The sequence below is a fragment of the Phocoena phocoena genome, chromosome 7 (assembly GCF_963924675.1).
Source record: "Phocoena phocoena chromosome 7, mPhoPho1.1, whole genome shotgun sequence".
NCBI classification, from domain to species: domain Eukaryota; kingdom Metazoa; phylum Chordata; class Mammalia; order Artiodactyla; family Phocoenidae; genus Phocoena; species Phocoena phocoena.
In genome coordinates this window covers 64,132,854-64,155,435 of record NC_089225.1, presented here as the reverse complement: position 1 = coordinate 64,155,435, position 22,582 = coordinate 64,132,854, and the positions used below count along the sequence as shown (strand labels likewise).

Below are 22,582 nucleotides of genomic sequence, written 5' to 3'. Positions count from 1 at the left end.
TCTTGTTTCTCCAGTCATTTTTTCTGCCCCAGAAAAGACAGATTTTCTCCTGTTTGTGAAAAACACTCTGTAATTTTTTCTATACCAAATGGTTATGCCCATTTGCACCAGCCTTCTGTTTCCTGCTTCATTATTAATATTTTTTTAATTATTGAGGTACTTCATCAAAAATTAGTTTCATCTTAGCTATACCTTATTTTCTTCTTTTTGTTAATTTAGTTATGCAGCAAGAAAAGAAAATGCTTGCTTTTGAATAAAGATAGTGGGTGGTCACATGTATCTATTTTTTTCCTACTTGAGACCTCCCTTAAAATGATACTAGAAGAGTAAAATTTTATAAACTTACAAAATCAAAGGAAAAGTGGTGGCATTAGAGAGTAGGATATTTTAATGAATTTTTGAAATATGGAAACAGAAGGACTGTCAGAACAGAACAGAGTGACCAAGCACGTGACTCCCTTTAGCAGAAGAAATGAAGCAAAATTTTCAAATTTTGAGAGAAAATGCTTATCAATCTAGAATAGTCTGTCAAGCTGTCAATCAAATGAGAAGAAAGAACAAAGAATTTAGCAGAGATTCAAAGATTTATGTCACATACACATTTTCTTGGTAACTACTGGAGAATGTGCTCTTTCCAACAAAATGGGAGAATTTAGAAACGAGGAAGCCATAGAATCCAGAAACAGGGGCTCTATACCCTGTTTAGAGTGAGGGAGTGTGGGCAGAGGAGGTCTCAGAATGACAGCTGTGTTTCAAATCTGGAAAACAACTCATCCAGATTTGAAGCAGAAGATAAAGAGCTCTAAGACAGACGTCTCCAGAATAAAAGGGGGAATTGCTGATTGATATTTAGCAGATATAAATGGGATTTGGGGGGGAAATTTAGAATAGACATAAAAAAAACAATGATAGTAAAAAATAAAGTGCTTAATAATTCAGGAAATTTTTAATAATCCAGGAATGGAAATGTAATCATTATACACCATTTGGCCATGTAATGAGCATATATAAATAATCATAAAATGTAGACATTGATTATTGATTAAGAGTTGTATAGAGCAGTATTGAGAATTTAGGATAAGGTAAAATGGTCAGTCAGACATGTAGAACACCTAAATCTTCAACTACCGTAACAGGAAACTGATAGGTAGCATCCAATATTGATAAATCAAGAAATAGAAAAATAAGTATACCATTAAAAAATAGGGAGAAAAATCCCACAAGAAACAGACAAAATATTTTAAAGTAGATGTCTTCTGTGAACAGAGCATAGAGTGAGGCTGGGTGGGTGAAGAAACTGCTAATTTTTAGGAAAGGATTTCAAATATATAATATTTAGTTATATATTTAAAAATTAAATATATGTATTTAATTTTGTGCATGATTTACTCTGGTAAAAAGTAAAGGTCAAAAAACAAGAAAGAAGAAAAAAGAAAAACTTTTATATTTGAAATCTTACAAAAATCTTCTCCTTAAAAATAGGTCAGTGCTATAAATCTGAAGCCCCAAGAGCTACAGGGTAGGAAACCAGGATTGATTCAGTATGGAAAGAAGAGGAAAGCAGGATTTCTAGAAGTCGGATCCATGAATGTACAATCTATAAGGAAGGTTACTCTTCCCCTGCAACCAAAACTGCTTTGTTTTGGTTGGTCATAGGCTCCCCATGAAACCAACCCTGAAGAAGAATGAAAGCAAATGGGGCTTTGATCTTTGCTATCTGGCTATTGCTTTCTAACTCTGAGAACACAAAAGACAGGCCCAATTTCTATACTGAGATTATTCTGGAAGTTGAAAAACAGGCATAGCTGTTAAGCCCAAAGGGGCATGGACCTTAAATAAATAAGGAAACAAAGAGAGAATAACCTTTTTACCTTATTATATATCTTAGAGAGCCCTCTGGTTCTGTTGTGGTGGCATGCTTTGTGAGTTCCTATAGATTATAATGATTTAGGTTGTGCTTGCTAAGAATTACAGGATGGTGTTTTTTCTCCTACTACAAGCTAGTGTTGAAAATCTGCTCGTCCTCTGCCTATTAACAGTGGATATTCATTGCCTATGTAATAATATATATAATAAATATGATTTATATAAAAAAACCAAGCTAAAAAAAATGAAAATCTACTTTTTAAGAATCCTGCCTAGATACTTTATTTTCATTATACCCTAGTTATTGTTTAATAGAAGATAATTTATGAAGAATCTCTAAGAAACTATGAAAGTCTCTGTTATTTGTCAATACAAGGGATCTGAGTTGAAAAAAAAATAAGGAAATGAAGTTGAACCTTGGAATTTCAACCTTAAGCTTTCACATAATGCTTGTGCTCCTGCCATTCTGAGCAAATCTGTTTAAACTGCATTTGGCTTACTTTAAAAAATTAAAACTAAAATAAAGGAACTTCAAGCCTTCTTGGGTTGGTCAATTCTACCAGATTTTTCTCCCACCGCCACACATTAACCATTGCTGAGCTACTATAGAGAATGGGATTGTGTTTACCAGGGTGAGGACTCTTTCTGGAAAGTCAAGCAGGTATTGACTTCTAAGCTGACTCTTACATTTGGATCTGCATGAAATACTGTTTCATTTTTATTTTGAGTATTGACAAGAATCTGTATGATCTTGAAATATTGCCCATAATGCATAATGTCTCCACTTACCTATATACCCCAGACAAAAATGTGTAAAACCGCTAAAGAATCAAAGTGATTCATAAATCCCTCTGATATGAATGTCAATTTTACTGATCACTGCTTCTTTGAGGACCCCATTCTAATATTAAACCTTCTATCTGTCTAAGGCTACCAAAACATAGAATTGAAGGCTTTGGGTCAGCATTTCTGGTTAAAGATCTGGAAAAAACAATGCTAAAATTTTATGCCTTAGGTCATTTGCCCCTGCAAATTGTGGAGTGTTTGTGGCATAACCACTAGAAACTTTGAAATTAGAAGCTTGACTTAATTATTTAAGCATATTAAATCACATTTTTCACTAAATCACTAATTAGGCCCGTTTCCTAATTAGTCTTTGTCTTGATGCAAGTTGGAATCTTTGTGGGGATGAAAGAAAAGACTAAGAATTCAAGATTTTCTCAAGAAATTGACCTGTTTAATCACCATATTAAAGACATTTTCTGAAGAAATCATGATCTTCCAGAAAGATCAAGATCTAGAAGTCATCATGTCCTTTTGGCCAGACACATATGGTATATATGTCACAGGGGACATGGATTTGACATAGGTCTAGTGCTATGGACTGACTGACCTTAAATAGATTGTAACTAAGGGTGTAACAATATAACATTGCCAGGCACTCACTGTAACCTAGTCATGGCAGGGATTCAAAAGAGTTGGATAAGGACCCTTTTTGATTTTGTGAATCATTCCAGGTGAAGAACTTTCTGATAGTGTCTCATACCACATTATTGTCTCACAGGGCCATTCAATTTTATTTGAAATGCCTGCTGAAACTCCGGAGCTGTGCATCTTAATACAGATGGGGCTGCATTTACCTCGATTGTGTTTGAGGAATTTACAGAAAAGCACCTAATGTGAGGTGTGACTCTAGCATCTAACAGCTCTCTAGCAAGAAAATCCAGACCACTGAGAATTCCCTGAAAACAAGTCATGGGAAAAATTGACCTAGGGCAGTTTCTTATTGTTTAGCATGTCATGTTTAAAATCAGAAATCTGTTTCATGTTTAAAATCAGAAATCTGTCTTGCTGAATTACTTGCCTTGTTTGCCTCAATTAGGAGCAAAGGCCTTAGAAGCAAAATTATGTTGAGATTTCTGTCTGTGACTGTGTAGTGAGACTTTGGTAGTCTCCTGGGACAGGATCAGTGCTTGGTCTGTATTTTCAATAACAAAAAATGCATACAGGTGAGTGCAGCACTACCTCTGTGTGGATCTGCTAGGAAGGTGTGGTTTCTCCAAAGAGTTGCTATTTGGAGCATCTCTTCTAGGGCCAATTTTTTAAAATTTTCACCTATATTCTAGGAACTCATGAGAGCCATGTCTTTATTAGTTAAGAAAGAGAGGAAGGTGGGGGAGAGAGAGAGAGAGAGAGAGAGAAAGAAAAAGAAAGAAAAAAAGGAAGGAAGAAAAGAAAGAAACAGAAGGGAATGGAGAGAGGAAATATTTTCTTGTTATTATATTCATCCTTCAGCTCTGGATTTAGCTGCATTTTTAATTGTTTTACATGTTGAGAGTATTGGTATAAATTGTACAAAAATGTGTAGTACTTTTGTTAAAATATACTTTTCAAAAAGGTAAAATCATAGTCATGCAAATACAAATTAAACATGTACCAAATTTTTGCTTAAATCAGTAGTGAGGAAATCAGTGAGAAGTTATGGCTTGCTCAAAAGGCATTTAAGAAGCTAGGTGTATATAAGCAATGTTCTGGTAAGACTGCTGGGATAGATGCACAACTGGCTAATGTCTAACAAGGTCTTAAACCTGTGAGGTTGTTTGTTCCACTGAATAAAAAGTTTTATCATTTCTACCAGACAGAAATCTACAAGTATAATGAACAAATAATTTCATTAAATCTGGATCCTTTAATCAATAGCAAACTGACCTACATACATTCCTCTAGATAACCCTTCACTGGATTTGTCCCAATGTTAGAGAGAAGACATGCCACTCACCTTTCTGCCATATTTCCAAATCTCAGAAAAAAATTTTGACAATTTCTGGTTACTGTGTATTTGGGTTCTTGACCTGTTTGCCCTTGGATCTATTCCTTGTTCTATCCCTGCTCTGCTCTGTATCATCACAGCTGAATTTCCCAGCCTCCTGTGTCAACTGGCATCTGGCTGGATTTGGCCAAAGGCAGACACTGCCAGATTACAGGATAGGTGAGGAGGAAGAGAAAAGCCAGTGCATTTCTCCCTCCCTCTCTGCACTTAGGAAAACCCCTCCTTGAATCAGCTGTGTCTCTTCTGTGGTTCCAGATGCCCCTTCTGGACAAGACCACTGGTGATCCGTTCTTCTGCAGGAAGCCCCAAAGGTGCTAAGATCTGAGGACACTGCCTCTTTCCTTTGATCCTCCAAAAGCTTCCTGTAGTTGCTTATTTAGAGGGACCTACACTATTCTCCTGGTTGTCTTACCATCTTGCATCATCCCAGTAATCAATTTCAAGAAATGTATTCTCAGTTTTAAATGTTCAAAGTTGTTATATTTCCTAGTTAGAACGTGACTAATTCATTTGAGAATCTTTTGTTTATTTTTTTATTCCTATTGTTAAGCTATACTAAATTTGGGACTCAGTAATTTATACAAGTGATGATGCATTTTCAGAACTGCTTCTGTCAATGTCAATATAACATTCCTAAGATCTCATAAGGAAAGAATTATTCCCAACAATCCTGAGAGATCATGTATACAAAAGTTACATTTCTATGGAGGCAAGGAAAACTCAGCAAAAGCAAACATGAGTTTTTGTCCTCCAATTTTAGTGGTGTCTTGAAATCCAGAGTATTCATATATAACATGGAGAGAGACGGGTAGTGGGGGAGATTGGGAGGGAGGGAGAGTGGTAAAGGGAGAGTGTTAGGGACAGGAAAAGGGGGAGGGGGAGAAGGGGGGGAAGGAGAGAGAGAATTATTCAAATTAGGCTAAAATAATTTTTCTAATACATACAGCAACCTTCACAATAAAAGCCATCTTCTCAATCAATTAATTAGAATTCAGTTTGGTCACTTATGCCACCAATTTTATCCCAACAGAAGGATTGCTCTTTCAAGACACTCTTCTTTAATTGATCCCAATTTTTCTATCTCTGAGTGTCAAGAGTAACAGAAGGACTTCTCTACTTCTCTGCACACTGATAGGATTTTGATGGTATTTGCCATGGAAATATTTCTGCTTCTTAGGTTTTCTGATGTTTATGATTTATTGTAATTGGAAAAATTCCATGTTGACTTTTCTTTCCATAGTTTTATATTTTTGTAAGCACATTTCTTTAAAAATCTATTTTAATACGATTTTCCTTCTCTGGTAGTGTATTTTTGAAGCATGTTGGTACAAGTACTGCATTAATTAGGAGTAAATGTCCCAAGCACATTTTTAAACATTCCTTTGTTATTTTGGGTGGAAGTGGTGCTGATCAGCCAATACAGTCATAGACTTTTCTGGTTTCTAGCCCCTTATTGCTTTAGGAGCACCCCAGATTCATCATGCTCTTTTTATGCCCAACCTCTTGTCTACTCACTTTAATTCTTTCTAAACTACATTCTAATTTGACTTTTGTAGCACTGCTCAATACACTTTTCCCCTTTCTCTGATTCTGCAAAAAATATGTAATAAATTCAGCCGTCATAGTTCACTCTACTCTAATATTTTATACTATTGATATTCCCCCATATCTCCCTTTCACTTTTTCACATATATATTTCCTTTTCTGTGTCTACCTCAAATCTAAAACATACGTGCCTATTTTCAGTCAGTTTAGTCCATGAGCCTGGAACATGTGATGAACAGGTATATATTTAATTATCATGTATAATATTCTTTCCTTTGGCTTCACTATGCATCCAAAAGAGGCTAGAACAACTGGAGTTCAACATAACCATCAACTCATGATTGGAATATTTTTTACCCTCTTAAAGTCTTTCTTTGCTTCAATTCAAGATGAATTTTGACATCTTGTTATTTTTCAGTCCTTTAAATTTGTCATGGTCAGTGGTTCCATATGACCAAGTATAGGACCTGACTTCTAAGTTGTCACTTGTTTTGTGAGCAATATATCAAATATTGTACTTTAATAGGGGATTATTTCATTAAAACTCTTTTTATTATTATCAAAAAACAACAGTCAATTTCCCAGAGTTAAATAATCTCAGTGGTTTAGTTCGGTTTTTTTATTTGTTCTTTAACATATTTCCAAATAATATCTTTTACTATTTTTTGATTTATCAATTTCAAACTTTACCAACTGACATCTGTAATGTTAATAGAGGAATAGCTCTTGTACATTAATTTCACCAACTTCCCTACCCTCATCTTCTCAAAAGAGTTTTATTGTACCTTATTTTGTTTTTAAGTCACTACTGTTTATAGCAGTGTAATTTCTAAATATTATTCACTTCTCAATCAAATAGTCAATCAAATGACTTATATTTTGTATAACTTTTTTCTTTCTCCTTGATTTCATAATCATTGTATTTTTATAATTTTATGCTCAACTGATCTGTCAAAACAAAGTTCCAAACATCTCATCAATTCCATTGTTCCTCAGTTCCATTTTCACCCCCAGAGACTTCCCTCCTACTTCCTTTCCTCTGTACTCCTAGTTAATTCCTAGGATGGACACATATCTCTCCTTTGGAGGCTTCCCTTTGTCACTTATCTGTATTAGAGTTAGTGTTATGTTCTTGTCTTGGTCAAATGTATCCCCCAGTGGCTTCCTGAAATAGAATGCATAGAATGTCAAATTTTTAGACTCATTGAGTATCTGAAAATGCCTTTATTCTTTCTTCAAACTTGATTGATAGTTTGGCTGAGTATAGAATTGTAGGTTGACCCCAGGACCAGCTATATTATGTTCAGGGCCCAGTGCAAAATGAAAATGTGGAACTTCTTGTTCAAAAATTATTAAGAATTTCAGAATGGTGACAGCAGAGCACTAAGCTAAGTGGGGGGAGGTCCTTCTAAGCTCAAGGTCCTCTATGACTATCAGGTTTCATGCTCATGAGACTGACCCCAGTAGGCTCTTCCAAAATGGAGATTCTTAGTTCTAGAAAATTGGGTGGTTTTTTTGAGAATTTCCTCTGTTCCTGATTTCTAGAACTTTAGTTAGCTAGATATTACATCTCCTGAACCAGCATTCTAATTTTCTTATCATTATTATTCATTCCGCTGTCTTTTTGTCCACTTTATGGCATATTACACTTTATCCTCTACCCCTTCTGTTGACATTTGTATGTAATAAATCATCAGTTTCAATTCCCAAGAGCTCTTTCATCACCATTTATTCTATTTTTTAAAAGTACCATCATGTTCTTGTTTCACGGATAAATCTTCCCTTACTTTTCTCAGTTTTTTTAAATTGAAGTATTGTCAATTTACAATGTTATATTAGTTTCAGGTGTACCACATAGCGATTCAATATCTTTATAGATTATACACCATTTAAAGTTATTATAAAATATTGGGTTGGCCAAAAATTTCATTTGAGCTTTCTGAACGAACTTTTTGGCCAACCCAATAGTTCTCTGTATCTATGAATCTGTTTCTGTTTTGTTATATTCATCCATCTGTTTAATTTTTTAGATTCCACATATAAGTGAAAACACAGTGTTTGTCTTTCTCTGTTCAACTTATTTCACTAAACATAATACCCTCTGGGTCCATCCATGTTGTTGCAAATGACAAAATTTCATTCTTTTTCATGGCTGAGTAATATTCCATTGCATATATGTATCACATCTTCTTTATCCATTCATCTGTTGATGGGCACTTAGGCAACTTCCATATCTTGGCTATTATAAATAATGCTGCTATAAACATTGAGGTGCATATATCTTTTCAAATATGTGTTTTCATTTTCTTTGGATAAATACCCAGGAACTTCCATACTGTTTTCCATAGTGGTTGTACAAATTTACATTCCCACCATCAGTGAACTAGGGTTCCCTTTCTCCACATCCTTGCCAACAGATGGCGGCCATTCTGACAGGTGTGAGGTGATATCTCATTGTGGTCAATTCAGGTTTGTTTGTTTTTTATGTTTTCCTTTGGTCTCTGTATTGTTTCTGTTTCCTTCGAGTTTTTTTTTTTTTGTGGTACGCGGGCCTCTCACCGTTGTGGCCTCTCCCATTGCGGAGCACAGACTCCGGATGCGCAGGCCCAGCGGCCATGGCTCACGGGCCCGGCCACTCTGCGGCATGTGGGATCCTCCTGGACCGGGGCACGAACCCGTGTCCCCTGCATCGGCAGGCAGACTCTCAACCACTGCGCCACCAGGGAAGGCCCAAGTTTCTTTATTTGTCAAATATATGTCTTTCATGTTTGAGGTTTTCCTTCAAGGCTTGCAAATTGATGACAGGCCATTAATATTAAAGAGTCTGGCTCTGAAAAGTGATTAGAATCTCTTTGTCATACGTGGTGCTTGTCATCTTCTGGGCTTCAGCAAGTACAAACTGTTTGTTTCCAAAATTTCATTTCTCTGGGTCTTTTCAGTCTCTCCCGCAGTGAATCCCTCAATCTTCATCCTGTAAATAGGTGGGAGGAAGGAACCTGGGGTATCATCACTCAACATGCTGACTTTTGTTTAATCTCTCTGTTTTCAATCTGGCAGTCCTGCCTCCTTTCCAGGTTTGCTATAGGAATAGGTAAGGGTAGTCTCCTGTTACTTGGGGTGGAGAAAGTAATCTGAAAGTTCTAAGAAGATTTTCACCCTTTTGTTTTGAGCCTAAAGACAGTTCGGCAGAAGATCTAAATAGACAGTTCACCAAAGAAGACATACAGATGGTCAACGTCACTAATCATTAGGGAAATACAAATCAAAACTACAATGAGGTATCACATAACACTGGTCAGAATTGCCATCATCAAAAAATCTACAAACAATAAATGCTGTAGAGGGTGTGGAGAAAAGGGAACACTTTTGCACTGTTGTTGGGAATGTAAATTGATACGGCCACCTAAGGATAAACCTACCTAAGGAGACAAAAGACCTGCATGCAGAAAACTATAAGACACTGATGAAAGAAACTAAAGATGATACAAACAAATGGAGAGATATACCATGTTCCTGGATTGGAAGAATCAACATTGTGAAAATGACTATATTACCCAAAGCGATCTACAGATTCAATGCAATCTCTATCAAATTACCAATGGCATTGTTCACAGAACTAGAACAAAAAATTTCACAATTTGTATGGAAACACAAAAGACCCCAAAGAGCCAAAATAATCCTGAGAAAGAAAAACGGAGCTGGAGGAATCAGGCTCCCTGACTTCAGACTATACTACAAAGCTAAAGTAATCAAGAAAGTATGGTGCTGGCACAAAAACAGAAATATAGATCAATGGAACAGGACAGAAAGGCCAGAGATAAACCCAGACACATACGGTCACCTTATCTTTGATAAAGGAGACAAGAATATACAGTGGAGAAAAGACAGCCTCTTCAATAATTGGTGCTGGGAAAACTGGACAGCTACGTGTAAAAGAATGAAATTAGAACACTTCCTAACACCATACACAAAAGTAAACTCAAAATGGATTAAAGCCTTAAATGTAAGGCCAGACACTATCAAACTCTTAGAGGAAAACGGGCAGAACACGCTATGACATAAATCACAGCAAGATCCTTTTTGACCCAGCTCCTAAAGAAATGGAAATAAAACCAAAAATAAACAAATGGGACCTAATGAAACTTCAAAGCTTTTGCACAGCAAAGTAAACCATAAACAAGACCAAAAGACAACCCTCAGAATGGAAGAAAATGTTTGCAAATGAAGCAACTGACAAAGGATTAATCTCCAAAATATATAAGCAGCTCATGCAGCTCAATATCAAAAAAACAAACGACCCAATCCAAAAATGGGCAGACCTAAATAGACATTTCTCCAAAGAAGATACACAGATTGCCAACAAACACATGAAAGGATGCTCAACATCACTAACCATTAGAGAAATGCAAATCATAACTACAGTGAGGTATCACCTCACACTGGTCAAAATGGCCATCATCAAAAAATCTAGAAACAATAAATGCTGGAGAGGGTGTGGAGAAAAGGGAACCCTCCTGCACTGTTGGTGGGAATGTAAATTGATACAGCCACTATGGAGAAGAGTATGGAAGTTCCTAAAAAACTAAAAATAGAACTACGATACAACCCAGCAATCCCACTACTGGGCATATACCCTGAGAAAACCATAATTCAGAAAGGGTCGTGTACCACAATGTTCATTGCAGCTCTATTTACAATATCCAAGACATAGAGGCAACCTAAGTGTCCATCGACATATGAGTGGTTAAAGAAGATGTGGCACATATATGCAATGGAATATTACTCAGCCATAAAAAGTAATGAAATTGAGTTATTTGTAGTGAGGTAAACATTGTAAACATTGTTTACATTGTAAAGCAACTATACTCCAATAAAGATGTTAAAAAAATACTTTTCCATTATATATTCTCCAGTGGAGTTATTTTGCTCCTTTAAATGTAGAATGTAAATATATTTTAAAGAACAATAATGTCTGCCATACAATTGTTCCCATTTTTTTCAATGATACCAATTTTGGGGGGAATGATTTATTCTATAAAATAAAGTTATCAAGGAGCTTTACAATTATAACATTGGCCTCTGTGGGAAAAAAAAGTATCTTAAAAAGTCTTTAAATCTATAAGCCTTGCTTTTTAGACTAAGATTAGAATTTAATTTCCTAAGCATTGTCCTACAGAGTAGACAATACAATTTCATTATTTAATGGCTTCTTATCATCATTTTTTATCATGTTAAGATTAGAGGCATGCAGGACTTAGAAAATGACATAGAAGCTTCTAGTTCTGGCAGTACCTATTTGTGTTTTTGTGCATTCCTGCATATGGCCATATTTTAAAGTTAATGTTAATATCACTATAGATATTCTTTTAGCTTTACCTCTTCTGCTTCTTAAGATGACATTCTTACAACCATATCCTTCTCACTTTTGTTCGGTTAGGTCAAAAATGGGGACATTGACAGAAATATGATGAGTATCAATTCTCTCTTAAATTATTAATGTATATATCATTCATGCTTTACAGCATTAGGGATATCCTGGACATTTTTATCCTAGAATTAATGAAGACATGCATAGACACACGGGAGTTTTCAGTATAATATTCTTAGTCATGTAGGTGGTCCTTTTGCAAGATAGGGTCATGTAGCAATCTCAGAAGGTAAGTTTAGAGTATATGAAGTGCTTGATTCTGAAAACTACATCCCTTTATACTGAGTATTTTTTTCATTTAGAAAGTGTCGGTTCTATATTTGAATAAAAATATAATCATTTTCTACAGCTCAGTACTCTGTTCAATGGTAGAAATTATTTTTCTTCTGCAACTGCTTGATTGAATCACAGATCCAATCAATTATTTTCAAAGATGATTTCTATTTTCATTTCTATCTTCTTTTAAATGTTCTGATCGTTAGAAGGTAAGGAAGTCCCACCAAAAAGCTACGAACATCAAAGCCTGTTCAGCACCTAATATTTAGGCTGATTTTAAAAGTCTTATGAATTATCAAAATTAGTGTCATTCTCCTTGGAGAAAGATCATTAACAGTTTAATGCTACTTTTGATTTTTTATCATGCCTTTCATGATAGTATATATTAAAATTTTTAAGCATTTTAATAAAATTGATGAAAAATAAAGATATGTAACAGAAGCATCTATTTAACATATGCTTTTTCTATCTGAAATTACATATTTCACTGTGTAATTTATAATTTGACAAGTATGAACATCTGTGTACACCTATGAAGCCATCACCACAATGAAGAAAACAAACATTTCCATTACCCTCAAAGTTTCCTCCAGCTCCTTTGTAACCCTTCCCCTCCTTTCCTCCTTCATCTCCTCACTCCCAGGCAACCTCTGATCTGCTTCCTGTCACTGTAAGAATAGCTTACATTTTAAAAATTTTATATAAATCGAATCATACATATGCATCTATCGTATTTCACTCAGCATAATTATTTGAAATTCACTCCTGTCATTATGTGTATCAATAGTTCATTCCTTTTATTGATGAGTAGAACTTCTTTGGATGGATATGCCCCAATTTGTTTTTCCATTTACTTGTGGATGAACATTGGGGATGTTTCCAGTTTGGGGCTATTACAAATAAAGCTGCTTATGATGCTCATGTACAAGTATGTGTAAGGACATATATTTCTTTTTCTCTCCATCAAAGAATAGAGTGGTTGAGTCGCATGGTAGATACATGTATAACTTCTTGAGAAACTGTTTTCCAAAATGATTGTACTTATTTACATTCCCAACAGCTGTGTATGTAGTTTAACTTGCTTTACATCTTTGCCAATATTTGGTATGATCAGTTATTTTAATTTTAGTCATTCCAATAGGTATTTGATTATAACTCACTATTATTTTAGGTTGAATTTTTTCTGGTGACCAGTAATTTTGAGCATCTTTTCATGTTTGCCATGAATATATCTTTTTTGGTGATAGAAAAAAATCATTGGCAGATTTTGTATTGGATTGTTTATCTTGTTATTATTGAGTTTTGCAAGTTCTTTATATGTTTTCTGAAAATCCTTTATCAGATATATGGTTTGCAAATATTTTCTCCCAGTCTGTGGCTTGTCTCTTAATTCTTGAAACAATGTTTTTGAAGAACAGAAGTTTTTAATATTGGTGAAGTTCAACTTATTTTTTTTTCGTAGGTGTTGTACCTAAGACATCTTTGGCTGACTCAAGGTCAAAAAGATTTTCTCCTATGTTTTCTTCTAGGTTTCTAGTTTTAAGATATACATTTAAATCTGTGATGCATGTATGGATCAAAGTTCCTTTTACACATGGACATTTTTAATGATCCAGCACAATTTGTTGTAAAGGTTATCCTTTTTCCTCTAGATTATCATTGCATCTTTTTCTGAAATAAATTGACTATATATTGGGGGTCTATTTTTAGACTTTATATTCTGTTCCATTGATCTGTTATACTATCTTGTTGCTAATAATGTACTATATTATGCCATTTATTCTGTACTGATTACTGTAGCTTTAAAATGTCTTGAAGTCTTATAAGTCTTGAAGTAGTGTAAATCCCCCAACTTTGTTGTTTTTGTAAAATTTGTTTTGACTATTTTAGCTCCTTGATTCTATGTGAATTTCAGAATCAGCATGTCAATATATACAAAAACAAAAATCCTGCTGGGATATTTACTGGTGTTGTATTGAATCTATAGATAAATTTGTGGAGAAATGACATGTTAACAATATTGGGTCTTCCAATCCATAAAATGGTGCATCTCTCCATTTATTTAGGTCTACCTTTATTCCATTCAGCAATGTTCTATAGTTTTCAGTGTATAGGGCTTGCACATACTTTGTCAGATTTATATCTAAGAATTTTACATTTCAGTACTATTGTAAATGGTATTGCTTTTCATTTTAATTTCAGATTGTCCATTATTATTATATAGAATGATATTTTTTGTATCTTTTTTATATTGTAAACTTGTTAAAATCATTTATTACTTTTTATTACTTCTAGTAACTTTTTGTTATATTTCATCAGATTTTCTACTTAGACAACCATGTTGTCTGTGAACAAAGACAGTTTTATTTCTTTCTTTCCAGTCTGGATAGCTTTTATTCTTGCCTTATAGCTTTGGCTGAAAGATCTGGTGAAATTATGAATATCTGTGGTGAGACTAGAGCCTTGTTCCTGATGTTTGAAGGAAAGCATTCAGTCATTTAACATTATATATGACATTAGCTGTAGATTTTCGTACACTCCCCTCTATTCCTAAAATGCTAAGAGTTTCAGTCAGCAATTGATGTTGGATTTTGTCTAATACTGTTTGAGTATTTATTAAGATGATCATATGGCTTTTCTTAGTCTCTTAATATAGTGAATTACATTGATTAATTTTTCAATTTTATAACAACCTTTCATTCCTGGGATAAATCTCTTTTATGATGCAGTATTCTTTTATGTACTGGTGGACTTGATTTCTTAAAATGTTAAGAAATGTTTACATTTATGTTCATGAGGCATATTCATTAATATGTTACTGCTGCTGCTTCTTTTTCTTCTGTTAATGTTTTCATCTGGTTTTCTTATACGGGTAATTTTGTACTCCTAGAATGAGTTGGGATTCTTTTTCTGGAAAAGTTTGTAGGGAATAGGTATTATTACTTCATTAAATGTTCGTAGGAATTCACCAATGAAGTCATTTGGGCCTGAAGTTTTCTTTGTGTGAAAGTTTTTAACTACAAAATCAGTTTATTAATTTCTTTTTGAAATTTAGTAGCTTGCATCTTTTAAGGAAATTGTTTATTTTGTCTGAGTTGTTGAATTTATTGGCATAATGTTGTTTATGTTTTTTTTTTAACTTTTATTGGAGTATAGTTGATTTACAATGTTTTGTTAGTTTCAGGTGTGCAACAAAGTGAATCAGTTATACATACATATATATATATATACTGGTTTTCTAGGTTCTTTTCCCATACAGGCCATTACAGAGTATTGAGTAGTATGTTATTTTTTTAATTGTAACTTTTAACATCCTTGCTTACTTATTCTATCATCTTTGTAGTTTTGGGGTCAATTTTCACTGACTGATTTTTATCCTCATTATGGATCAATGTTCCTTCTTTGCGGGCCTTGCAATTTTTTTATTGGTTGAAAAATCAGTTGGGAAAACATCATGCACAAAATATTAAAATTATAGTGAAAGCTAGAGAAATATCAATTTCATAAGTGAGGGATAAATGAAGTGTGGTTTAGTTTCTAAGTCGAGAGATCACAGTGGATAAAAATCTTCTAAGTACCTATGATATAGATAGCATCCCAGATATGCCTGGTAATTAAACATGATTCAGACAGTTAAAGATGAGATACGGGAGAAAGGGATTTCAGTAAAAAATAAGAACTTGAATCTAGGATGATGTGAGAGTGTTTGAGGCACAGTGACTAAATCAGTTTGCTTGGAAATTAGGGAAAAGAAGTAATGGGAAATGTATGCATTCCAACATTCCAACAGCATTATTTGCATAAGTCATGCCATTCCCAGAGATTGCAGATATCTTGAAGACAGGTACTGTGGTGCATTACGTGTGTGTATCCATATATATGAATTCTTATATGTATTCATATACACAATTTTTCTTACACAGCCCCAGTTGCAGTAATAAATGCTAAATAATTATTTATTTAACAGACTTGGGTTTTAATACCTTCTTGGCAATATTATCTGCTTACAAACAGCAGGTCTTTGCTGTTTGATAGAACAGCTCTTGTTTGCTACCGTGCAGGGAAGCCAGTGGAGTCTCTATCCACAGATTGCTGAATTGCTGGGCCAGAAAGTGCTCAAGTTAGAACATAAAGTACATATACTTATCTTAAGCTTTGGGAACCAGTAGAATATACCTAGTCCTGGTAATACTGTACTGCTTTTCACTCGGCTTGCTTACTCCGATGAAAGAAACCAAATCATTATTTAAAAGAGTTTTTACTAAATTTAGGGAACTTATTTATTTTATCATATGACTTTGTGATTTCTTCTTCAGTTCTGAGAATTTGCTCATAGGATAGTTTAGGAATTAGATAAATAGTCTATATCTTCTTAAAAAAATAAAAAAATTTGTACAGATATATTCAGTAAAGCCTTAATGCTTTGGAACCCACCAGTTTAAAATGTATGATCATTTGAAAATGATTCATGATAATGTTTGGCCTTGTATTATCTACAAAGGGAAACTAAATCCTAAATAAGATTGTTGGGGATTACTGTATGCATAAATTGATTACAAAAGCAAATTCACAATTGATATAACAAATATAGAAATTGTTTCCTTAACATGCTGTTCTAATTATAAATAATCTTTTTACAATACAAAGCTTTTTTCTTTTTATGTAAATAGAAATGTGTACTCACTAAAGGAAATTTGTGCATACAAAATACAAAAAAAGATAAAGGAAGTCCTAATAACCCTCCAAAATATATTTCTGGTTTTTGGTATTGACATAGTGAGTTTAGAGGTGTGTGTATGAGAGTGTGTGTGTCTGCATGTGTGTCTGTGTGTGTCTGTGTATAGGTAGCTATGGTTTTACAGAGTTATAACCTTATCTAATTAGTATTTCTCGTTGGGTGATAAAACTTTTCTGGAGTATTTTCTTCAAAGCTATTTCTTGTGTTAGATTCTAGGTTTATACCCCTATTAAGATTATTCAAAGCTATTTTTTGTGTCAGATTACAGGTTATTACCCCTATTAACATATAACAATTTATAATGTTTGTTGGTTTTAAACGACATCAAGATATCTCTGTGAAAAAGCATGTTCATTGTGTAAGTATTAGAGCCTTTTGATGTCCCAGGTTTCATCACGTGTGATCTGCTGAAGGATGACTCCCTGGGAACAACTGCAGGCTGTCATGAGTTAGGAAGTGAACCTGAGTATAGTTTACCAGGAGTGTCCTCTCTTGTTTTATATGATAATTTCTCTATTCTTGAGTTCCTTATTTTGTTTCATTTTTTAAAATTAATTTTTATTGGAGTATAGTTGCTTTACAATGTTGTGTTAGTTTCTACTGTACAGCAAAATGAATCAGCCATGCATATACATATATCCCCTCCATTTTGGACCCCCTTCCCATTCAGGTCACCACAGTGCATTAAGTAGACTTCCCTGTGCTACAGAGTATGTTCACATTAGTTATCTATTTTATGCATAGTATTAATAGTGTATATGTGTCAATCCCAATCTCCTAATTCCTCCCACCCACCCCTGTTTCCCACTTGGTTTGTATACATTTGCTCTCTGTGTCTGTATCTCTATTTCTGCTTTGCAAATAGGACCATCTATACCATTTTTCTAGGTTCCACACATATGCGTTAATATACAATATTTGTTTTTCTCTTTCTGATTTACTTCACTCTGTATGATAGACTCCAGGTCCATCCATGTCTCTACAAATGACCTGATTTCATTCCTTTTTATGGCTGAGTAATATTCCATTGTATATATGTACCACATCTTCTTTATCCATTTCTCTGTCGATGGACATTAAGTTGCTTCCTTGTTCTGGCTATTGTAAATAGTGCTGCTAGAAACATTAGGGTGCATGTATTATGGAAAATAGTATGGAGGTTCCTTAAAAAACTAAGAATAGAACTACCATATGACCCAGCAATCCCACTACTGGGCATATACCCCCAAAAGACCATAATTTGATTCATTTCTTATTCATTTGATTTATCAGTTAGGATTGGGTTCAGCTGCATTTAAAAGCAATCTCAAGACCAGTCCTTCCCATCAGAAAACTTGCACAAGCCTCTTAGATAGCCTCATCCACCAAAGGGCAGACAGCAGAAGCAAGAAAAACTACAATCCTGCAGCCTGTGGAACAAAAATGACATTCACAGAAAGGTAGACAAGATGAAAAGGCAGAGGGCTATGTACCAGATGAAGGAACAAAATAAACCCCAGGAAAACAACTAAATGAAGTGGAGATAGGCAACCGTCCAGAAAAAGAATTCAGAATAATGCTAGTGAAGGTGATCCAGGACCTCGGAAAAAGAATGGAGGCAAAGATGGAGAAGATGCAAGAAATGTTTAACAAAGACCTAAAGAATTAAAGAACAAACAAACAGAGATGAACAATCCAATAACTGAAATGAAAACGACACTAGAAGGAATCAATAGCAGAATAACTGAGGCAGAAGAATGGATAAATGACATGGAAGACAGAATGGTGGAATTCACTGCTGTGGAACAGAATAAAGAAAAAAGAATGAAAAGAAATGAAGACAGCCTAAGAGACCTCTGGGAAAACATTAAACGCAACAACATTCACATTATAGGGGTCCCAGAAGGAGAAGAGAGAGAGAAAGGACCCGAGAAAATATTTGAAGAGATTATAGTCGAAAACTTCCCTAACGTGGGAAAGGAAATAGCCACCCAAGTCCAGGAAGCACAGAGGGTCCCATATAGGATAAACCCAAGGAGAAACATACTGAGAAACATAGTAATCAAATTGGCATAACTTAAAGACAAAGAAAAATTACTGAAAGTAGCAAGGGAAAAAACGACAAATAACATACAAGGGAACTCCCATAAGGTTAACAGCTGATTTCTCAGCAGAAACTCTACAAGCCAGAAGGGAATGGCATGATATACTTAACGTGATGAAAGTGAAGACCCTACAACCAAGATTACTCTATCAGGCAAGGATCTCATTCAGATTCGATGGAGAAATCAAAAACTTTACAGACAAGCAAAAGAGAATTCAGCACCACCAAACCAGCTCTACAACAAATGCTAAAGGAACTTTTCTAAGTGGGAAACACAAGAGAAGAAAAGGACCTACAAAACCAAACCCAGAACAATTAAGAAAATGGTCATAGGAACATATATATCAATAATTACCTTAAAAATGAATGGATTAGATACTCCAACCAAAAGACACAGGCTTACTGAATGGATACAAAAACAAGACCCATATATATGCTGTCTACAAGAGACCCACTTCAGACCTAGGGCCACATACAGACTGAAAGTGAGGGGATGGAAAAAGATATTCCATGCAAATGGAAATCAAAAGAAAGCTGGAGGAGCAATACTCATATCAGATAAAATAGACTTTAAAATAAAGAATGTTACAAGAGACAAGGAAGGGCACTACATAATGATCAAGGGATCAACACAAGAAGATGATATAACAATTATAAATATATATGCACCCAACATAGGAGCACCTCAATACATAAGGCAAATGCTAACAGCTATAAAAGAGAAAATCGACAGTAACACAATAATAATGGGGGACTTTAACACCTCACCTACACCAATGCACAGATCATCCAGACAGAAAATTAATAAGGAAACAGAAGCTTTAAATGACACAATAGATCAGATAGATTTAATTGATTATTATAGGACATTCCATCCAAAAACAGCAGATTACACTTTCTTCTTAAGTGCGCACGGAACATTCTCCAGGATAGACAACATCTCGGGTCACAAATCAAACCTCAGTAAATTTAAGAAAATTGAAATCATATCAAGCATCTTTTCTGACCACAACATTATGAGATTAGAAATGAATTACAGGGAAAAAAAAACCATAAAAAACACAAACACATGGAGGCTAAACAATACGTTACTAAATAACCAAGAGATCACTGAAGGAATCAAAGAGGAAATCAAAAAATACCTAGAGACAAATGATAATGAAAATACAATGATCCAAAACCTATGGGATGCAGCAAAAGCAGTTCTAAGAGGGAGGTTTATAGCTATACAAGCCTACCTCAAGAAGCAAGAAAAATCTCAAATAAACAATCTAACCTTACACCTAAAGGAACTAGAGAAAGAAGAACAAACAAAACCCAAAGTTAGCAGAAGGAAAGAAATCATAAAGATCAGAGCAGAAATAAATGAAATAGGGCTTCCCTGATGGCACAGTGGTTGAGAATCTGCCTGCCAATGCAGGGGACACAGGTTCGGGCCCTGGTCTGGTAGGATCCCACATGCCGTAGAGCAACTAGGCCCGTGAGCCACAACTACTGAGCCTGCGGGTCTGGAGCCTGTGCTCCGCAACAAGAGAGGCTGCGACAGTGAGAGGCCCATGTACTGCGATGAATAGTGGCCCCCACTCGCCACAACTAGAGAAAGCCCTGGCACAGAAACGAAGACCGAACACAGCCAAAAATAAATAAATAAAAATTTAAAAATAAAAAATAAATGAAATAGAAACAAAGAAAACAATAGCAAAGATCAATAAAACTAAAAGCTGGTTCTTTGAGAAGATAAACAAAATTGATAAACCATTAGCCAGACTTATCAAGAAAAAGAGGGAGAGGACTCAAATCAATAAAATTAGAAATGAAAAAGGAGAAGTTACAACAGACACTGCAGAAATGCAAAGCATCCTAAGAGACTACTACAAGCAACTCTATGCCAGTAAAATGGACAACCTGGAAGAAATGGACAAATTCTTAGAAAGGTATAACCTTCCAAGACTGAACCAGGAAGAAACAGAAAATATGAACAGACCGATCACAAGTAATGATATTGAAACTGTGATTAAAAATCTTCCAACAAACAAAAGTCCAGGACCAGATGGCTTCACAGGCGAATTCTATCACACATTTAGAGAAGAGCGAACACCCATCCTTCTCAAACTCTTCCAAAAACTTGCAGAGGAAGGAAGGAAGTCAGAAAGAGAAAAACAAATATCGTATATTAATATATGTATGTAGAACCTAGAAAAATGGTACAGATGAACCGGTTTGCAGGGAAGTTGAGACACAGATGTAGAGAACAAACATATGGGCACTAAGGGGGGAAAGCGGCGGGGGTGTGGGTGTGGTGGTGTGATGAATTGGGAGGTTGGGATTGACATGTATACACTGATGTGTATAAAATTGATGACTAATAAGAACCTGCTGTATAAAAAAATAAATTAAATAAAATTCAAAATTTAATAAGAAATCTCAAAATAATAGTGGCTTGAACACAACATTTTATTTTTTGTTATCTTATGAAGTAAGTCCAGATGTAGGTGATTTCATTCAGGTGGATTCACAGGATGGGACCCAGACCAATTCCCTCTTCCTTCTCTGCCATTCTTAGTGGGTAGCTTCCTTTAGTCAGATCACTTTATGATCCTATATAGCTCCTGGACCTTCAGACAGTTCCACTGCATTCCAGGCGATAAGGAACAGGCAAGGGTAAAAGAGAATCCCTTCTAGCTGATTTAGCCTTCTTCAAAATAATTGTTCTGAAAGTCTTACTCAATGACCTTCTTATTCTCCTTAACCAGCATGCAGTCATTTGACCATACGTAGCTTTGAGACAAACTGGAAAATGTAGTTTTTTAGTAGTGAAAATTGCTAACTTAAATAATACAAGAGTTCAGTTATTCAGAAAGAATGGAAGGTAACCATCTGAAGTTCACATGGTTTTTAAGAACACATCATACAACCAAATACAGCAAAGCCGTACAACCAAGCTCTACCAACACTTTTCACAAGAAGGATACATGACTGGAATATTTTTAAGCCATTGCAAAGTATCACACTTTTTCTTTTGCTGCCCACATAAAACATAATTCCACTAAGTATAATGTGCTTGGGTCATAAGCATTACAAAAATCCCTCAAAATTCTATGTGTTGTTCCTTTATCATCACATTCGGTGTTTTATACAAGCCTCAAAGCCAGGCTTAATTTTTTCTTTCTAAGTAACCTGTTTTAGTTATTATTTTTGTTTTGTTTTACTTTGCTGACTCTGTACAAATAAGACTTGTTTATTGATACATGGAATTTATTTGGCAATGTTGTTGTCTGCTAATATTTTATCATACAAAAGTATATGGTACAAAAAGTAATTCTTTGTAGCTTCCTGAATAAGAAGTTTTAATCTAAGTGTGGTTTTTCTCCATGGAGAAATAAAGTATTTCTTATGGATGGAGAAATAAAGTATTTCTTATGGATGGAGAAATGTCAAATACCCTTGCTGAAATTTTTAACTTGCCTTTATACCCTAAACCTTGATATTGGAAATCACCCAAAGTAAATTTAAAGAAAATCTGTTACACTATCTTTAAGACAGTGCCTAAAAGTAGATACACTCCATTCTCTCTGAAATACATTTTCTTAGGAATGGAATTAAATTCTGTCTGCTGATTTAGGAAAATGGGTAAATTGTCTTTACAATGTTTATTTATAGTGTGTACTGACTAAAGAATATGTTTTCTTTTTCTGCCTAGTAAAGGGCAGTATCTTCAGAAACACTGGATTTATAATTAATGCATAGAAGTTTTCTAACATGTCAGAAACTTATTGAGGTAATTTGTATTATCTCACTCCATGAGATATCTATTGC

The 22,582-nt window shown here is 34.8% G+C and overlaps 1 protein-coding gene across 2 annotated transcripts in view; it reads left to right on the top strand.

The window, feature by feature from the left end:
* The window catches only part of PDE1A (phosphodiesterase 1A), a 345,491-nt gene that overhangs the window by 205,639 nt on the left and 117,270 nt on the right, over positions 1-22,582 (top strand). The window lies entirely within an intron of this gene.